Consider the following 6,566-nt stretch of genomic DNA (forward strand, 5'->3'; position numbering starts at 1 on the left):
TCCCCCCCCCCCCCCCCCGAACCTCTTTTTTTTATTAGTTCACCCTTAGTCAACTAATGTGTCCACATAAACCAGATTTATAAAAAATGTTTGTATACATGTGTTGTACACATATATATATTAGTGGACCCACGACTTTATACGACTTACAAATTGACATATGTGAGTGTGACAGAACTTTACCTTTACCTTTTGAGAAAAGGATTAAAACAAATTAAATTAAAGTTAAAGTTCTTCTTCTTTCCCTCCTAAAAAAACTAAAACCATTTCTTCTTTCTTCTTCCATTTGCGTTGATCTTCCATTTTGTATCTCAGAAGCTTTCTAACTATTTCTTATGAGAAAAAAGTTAGATCTTTACTAGTTGAAAACTCTTTTGATGGTCGAGTTTGATTAGAGTTTTTATTGCGTATTTAAATGTTATTTTGACTGGTTCTATAATATGCAGTTTATTAGGCCTTTTAATGTTTATTAGTGTTAGTTCTAATTGAAGGTTATTCTTTACCAACTGAATGTTATCTTGATATTTGATTTTAGTTTTGATGGTATTGTTCGTTAGGTTTTTTTTTATTGGGCATTCAAATGCCATTTTATATGTGTGTCATAGTATTTGGAGTTTTCAATGTTGATTAGGGTTAGTTTTAATTGATGTTTATTCAGTTCAAACAATAGTGTTCGATTAGGGATTTACTTTTTTTTTCTTTTTCTCCTTAGTTGTGCTGCTTCAGAATTTTTTCAGCAACTAAATAGTTATTTACTTGTTTTCATGAACTTATACAGTCTTGTAGTTTAATGGTAAAGTAGAAGAGACCTTAGAAAACATAGTTTATCATTTCCTTACTAGTGTTATCTTGTACAAGTAGGAGATGAGTGGATTTACTTTTGTTACTTTAAGATGGTATCATGGTGGAGTCTTATATTGGATTAGTGGACAACCAGTTTACAGTGGTGGGCAAGTTACAGAGTTTTTGGATGTTGATGTTGATAGACAGTCCGATTTTAAATTAAGGGCTACATAAAAGAATTTGGATACACTACAACTTGTACATTTTAGTATCAAACCTCCTAACAGTGGCATTTTGGAAGATACTGATAATGATATGGATATTTTAGACTTAAGTTGTTCTTTGGAAGATGGAGATATTATAGAGGTATATCCAATGAACTTGATTGATGATGCAGTTATGGACCCCATCCTTATTCTATTAGAAAATATCCTCATACGGATATGGAGGAATATGGTTCAACTTTTAAATAAGTAAATAACCAAAGTGAGGTAGGTGAAGATTCTTTTACAACCTTCGATACTAGATCTCAATCTACCCCAACTCCTTTCACTACTCCTACTGCTACTGGATTTGTTTCTACCCCAACTCCTAGCACTACACCTGTTGCTCCTAAATCTCCTTCCACTACTACTCATTCCACTACAAATCCTTTCACTACAACTGCTGCTCCTAAATCTCCTTCCACTTCTAAGCTTGTCACTGATGCGAATCCTAGTTCTGAAGATGTTGATGATCTAGTTTCAGGACCTGTCAGATCTGATTTCTTAGAAGAAGAGGGTTCTGATTACTCAATAGAAGATAGTGTTGTCTGAATGTGGATTGGTGGGAGATGATGATGAGGACTATGGTAGTGATACACAAAGAGGTTAGGGAGTTGAGGGCTGAAAAGAGATCTTTTCGAAGAAGAAAAAGAAAAGAGAGAGTACCAGCTGATAGTGAAGAGGTACCAGTAAGTGAAGCTGGACCAGATTTAGGTTTTGATTAAACTTAAATAGGAAAAGTAAGTGTTGAAGGAAGATTATGAGGTGATGAGACTTATTTTGCAAGTTTTGATGATGGAAGTTTGAAGTAGATAAGATGAATTTAGTGATGAATGTGTTGAATGTGAAAGAGTAAATTAACCAACAATTGTAAATTTACCTAGAAGGAGGCCGAATAATCAGAAAATTATACATGATCCTACTGCCAACAAAGTTGTATGACAATTGGGTATGATCTTTGCATATGTGAATGAATTTAGAAGAGCAGCATGTACATATGCTATCCAAAGGAGAGTTTAATTTGATAAGTGTGTGAATGAGCCAAGAAGAGTTAGATGTAGATGCAAGGAAGGATTTCCATGGCTTTTGTTTGAATGTCCTTGAAAAACAATAAATGATTTCATGATAAAGACTTACAATCCAAAGTATAGTTGTAACAACACAACTAGAAATTATTTGTGTACTGCAAAGTTCATATCTACACACTTTAGAAAAGGATTAATGAGCAGCCAAATATAAGAGTTTTCAAGTTGGAAGAGTTGATAAGGAAAAAATTCAAAATTCATGTTGGCAGGACTACTATAATTAGGAGGGCAAGAGCTGAAGTGTCGAAAGAGATCATGGGTGATCATATTGTGGAATTTGGAATAATTCTTGACTATAAATATAAAATGTTGAGGACCTATCCAGGAAGCACATGTGTTGTTAAAATTGGTGAACGTGATGCTCTTGGTAGGCCAGTATGTCAGAGTTTTTACATATGATTTGATCCATTGAAGAAGACATTCCAAAATTGTATAAAGTTCATAGGTTTAGATGGTTGTTTCTTAAAGGAGTTTGTAGAGGACAATTGTTAGTTGTTGTGGCTAAAGTTGGTAATAACCAGATGCTGCCACTTTCTTGGGCAGTAGTTGAGTATGAAAAAAAATGTTGTTGAAGAAAGATCTAGGACTAAGAGATGGTAAAAATCTCACCCTGATTACAGATATGCAAAAGGTATATGTACTATTTTTTTTTGTATTTGTCTTTATCAATTTTCATGAATTTGCCATTATAACATATCTAGATCTATTACAAGGATTAATAGGAGAAATTCAAAATATTTTACCTGTTGCTGAACATAATATGTGTGCTAGACACATCTTAGCTAACAAGGCTAAGAACTAGAGAGATATCCAAAGAAGACAATAGTTTGGTCTATTGCAAAGAGTACCTTTGAATACAATTGAGGAAAAATGTTGCAAAGATGAAGTTTCTTGGTCCAGAATAAATGATGATTGATCTTATGTACTACAACATAGAGTTCTGGTGTAAGGTTTACTTTAATACTAAAGTAAAATGTGATTCTGTAGACAATAATATGTCTGAGTGCTTTAATTCATGGATCTTGGCACCTAGACACAAGACAATTATTACTATGCTTGAAGAGATAAGAGTAAAGATGATTACCAGAATAGCCAAGCTAAGAGAGTATACAAATACTTGGATGTGTCATTTTGCTCTAATGTGTTTAAAGGCACTACAGGAGAATATTTATCGGTCAATGAATTATAATATTGAATTTAATGGAGTTGATGCGTTTGAAGTGAGAGAAGGACAATTTCAACACGATTTGGATCTTGGTAGGTGGATTTGTAGTTGTACGACATGGAATTTAAAAGGCGTACCATATGCACATATTGTGGTTGCCATTTACTTTAAGAAATGTGAACCCCTTGACTACATTGACAACTTATATAGTAAGGAAACTTACTTGAGAACTTATGTCAATGACCTTCAACCTTTCAAATATGGAGATATGTCCTGAATCTACTAACCCCACAGTTTTACCACCAGAAATAAAAATCATGCCTGGCAGGCCAGGTAAACTTAGAAAGAAGGAAGTTGGTGAGAATAACAAATCTGGAAAGCTACCTACGACTAGAAATTCCATAACATGTAGTAACTGTAATGTTAGACGCCACAACAAGAGAGGAAGTCCACAAAGGGTTGAGTCATCAGCAAGGGAAGAACCATCAAATACAGATAAGAGAAAGGGCAAAACTTCATGTTTAGGCAGACCAAAGGTAACATCTTTCACTTTAATTTGGTATGTGTATGAATCTCATATGTAATAACTACATATATTTTTTACTATATTTATAAAAAGCACAAACAAAAGGTAAGTATTCTACAAAGAGGTCAAGAGGAAGACCACCTGCAACACCTTGTGTATCTCCAGGACATTCAAAGAGGTCAAGAGGAAGACCATCTGCTGCAGCACCTAGTGTTTATCCAGGACCTTCAAAGAGGTCAAGAGGAAGACCATCTGCTGCAGCACCTAGTGCAACTCCAAGATCAGCAAAGAGTTCAAGAGGAAGACCACCTACAACACCTAGTGCATTTGCATCACCTACAAAAGGGGTAAGAGGAAGACCACCTGCCACACCTAGTGCACCTAATGCATCTGCATCACCTGCAAAGAGTGCAAGAGGAAGACTACCTGAGCACCTAGTGCACCTCCTACATGTCCATCACCTGATAATAGTAACAAAAGAAGAGAAAGGGTTTGGGGAAACACAACCTCATATAAAAGGCAAGAAGTCATTAGAATGAATCTGTTTCAAGCTTAAAATGGTTTGAAAGCTCTTAAAATAAGTTTTTTTATTGATTCAATTACACTATGTTTAATGATTAACTACAAACTCACTCAGAAATTATTTCATACTTTGAATACCGCCTGGGGTGTCAAGTTGTAAGATCTTCTCTACTGGTACAAAAAAAGGTAACAAAATATGCTGATGTTACTGGTGATATTGGTTACTAACCAAGTATTGCACCCAAGTTGAAATGGAATGGAAAAGTAGCAATCTCAAAAAGAAAAGTTCAAGAAATAAGAGAGGAACAAAGAAAATCAAGAGGAAGTAGTTCAAACAATCCAATGTAGGAAGTAATGATATTGCAGTACTGCCTTAAGTAGGCATGAAAACATTTTCCATTTTGAATGATGATGTATTAGTATTGAACATCAAATTCTGTTTTTGGTTTTGGTTTTTGATTTTTGGTTTTTGATTGTAATTTGACCTTATGTGAGGTCTATTTTACAATCGATTATGTATATTAAAGGCCTCTTCTCTTACAAGTTGTATTATGTTTATCCTTATTTCTTGTAGTACAGACACTAATATAGACACTCTTACAAATGGTGTTATGTCTATTAAAGGCCTGTTTTTACATTCGAAAAGATTCATGATATTGATAAACAAAATTTCTCATACTACATATGGCAATCAAAAAGAGAGTCTGAACTCCTTTCACCACTCACTACTCACATACGTTATGGAAATTCAATTAGTTCAATACTTGAATGAACCCTACATTGAAATATGTTATTGATGAACAAGGAAACAATACAAATCAAAACATAAAAAATGACTTTCCAATCAAACGTACACCATTTCAAACTTCTTCATTTGAACTTCTTCTCAACTATCAAATTATAAATCAGGACTTGTTGCTCATTGATTTGAATCCGTCTCTTCCAAACTTCATCTTCCAACTTTTTGATTTTGTTCACCAATTTTGGAAGGATAAATTGGAATCTTGGATCTTTTTCTTCTCTATCTCTCCATAAAAAAAATTACAAATGATTTGACTGTAAAAAATAAAAGCAATATATTAACGTTATTAACATTCACATCAGTTAAACCCAACAACATCAAACAATTGAAAAAAAAAGTCACATACACCATAGTAGGGGAAAGACCAAAATCGTCTTCCAAGATTCAACTTCGACCAAGAAGTCTGCATATGCAAAAAACTTCCATGGTTGCATCATACTATGGTTTTGAGTATCAGATCTTATTCTTTCATGCATAGCTTATTCAATTTCACGTTTGACATTACTAACCCTAATAACACAAGACGGAAGAAAGTCAAGATGTCCAATTGGGGAAAAAATCAACTTGAAATTCGAGAAAATTGCAAACCCTAAATTCAATCTTAGTTGAAGAAGATAAGACAACTTTTGTTAATAAGAGAAAATGGTGGATGAAAAACAAAGAAGATAACTTTTGTTCAATAACAAAAGAGATGGAGATAAATCAATTTGGAAAAGAATAAAAAAAATGTATGGTTAAATAAAGAGTAAAGTTACCATTGGGATGCTTATTTGGACTCCACATGGACATTTTATTACGTTCTTATATGCCTCACAGAGGTGAGTTCACGTATGTGGACACATCAGAGTATGAGGGTGAACTAACATAAAAAAATGTTTAGGGGGGGTAATATGAACACCACAAAGATTAAGTGTGTAGTTGGAAATATAGCTAAATCTTGAGGGGGCATTTGACCCTTTTCTCGAAAAGCGAGGGGCATTTGTTTTGGTAAGTACCAAGAAGGAGTGGGCTAAGGTTAGAGCCTGAGGTAATGAAACCACATGGACTTGGTTAGGAAAATTGACGAGAATTTAGGGGTATGGCACGATCGACTGGTATGAAAGGAAGGTGGTAGTACTTGGGAATATTCGACGGGGTTAGCATGTTTAGCCTATGATCTAATAAAATCGGAAGTGTTAGCTGTGGGGAAGGAAAATGATTAGTATTCCGAGCATTGGTGTAAAACCACATGTGTTCTAAGAGAGGACAAGGGTGGAGAAGCGAGTGATTAAATGCATGATTTTTACTAGTTGGGTTCGTATATTATGGGTGGGTGTGGAGTTGACTGATGATGTCTACTAGTAGGTGTGTTTGTATTGATGCTACTCTTGCTATGTCTTTTGATATAGTTTGGATGCAGGATTGGTAACGTTTCATTAGG

The 6,566-nt window shown here is 34.5% G+C and overlaps 1 pseudogene; it reads left to right on the plus strand.

The window, feature by feature from the left end:
• The first annotated feature begins 3,556 nt into the window (after positions 1 to 3,556).
• Positions 3,557 to 4,361, plus strand: LOC107003939 (annotated as a pseudogene).
• Positions 4,362 to 6,566: the final 2,205 nt, after the last annotated feature.

This window comes from Solanum pennellii, chromosome 11 (assembly GCF_001406875.1).
Source record: "Solanum pennellii chromosome 11, SPENNV200".
Classification (NCBI taxonomy): domain Eukaryota; kingdom Viridiplantae; phylum Streptophyta; class Magnoliopsida; order Solanales; family Solanaceae; genus Solanum; species Solanum pennellii.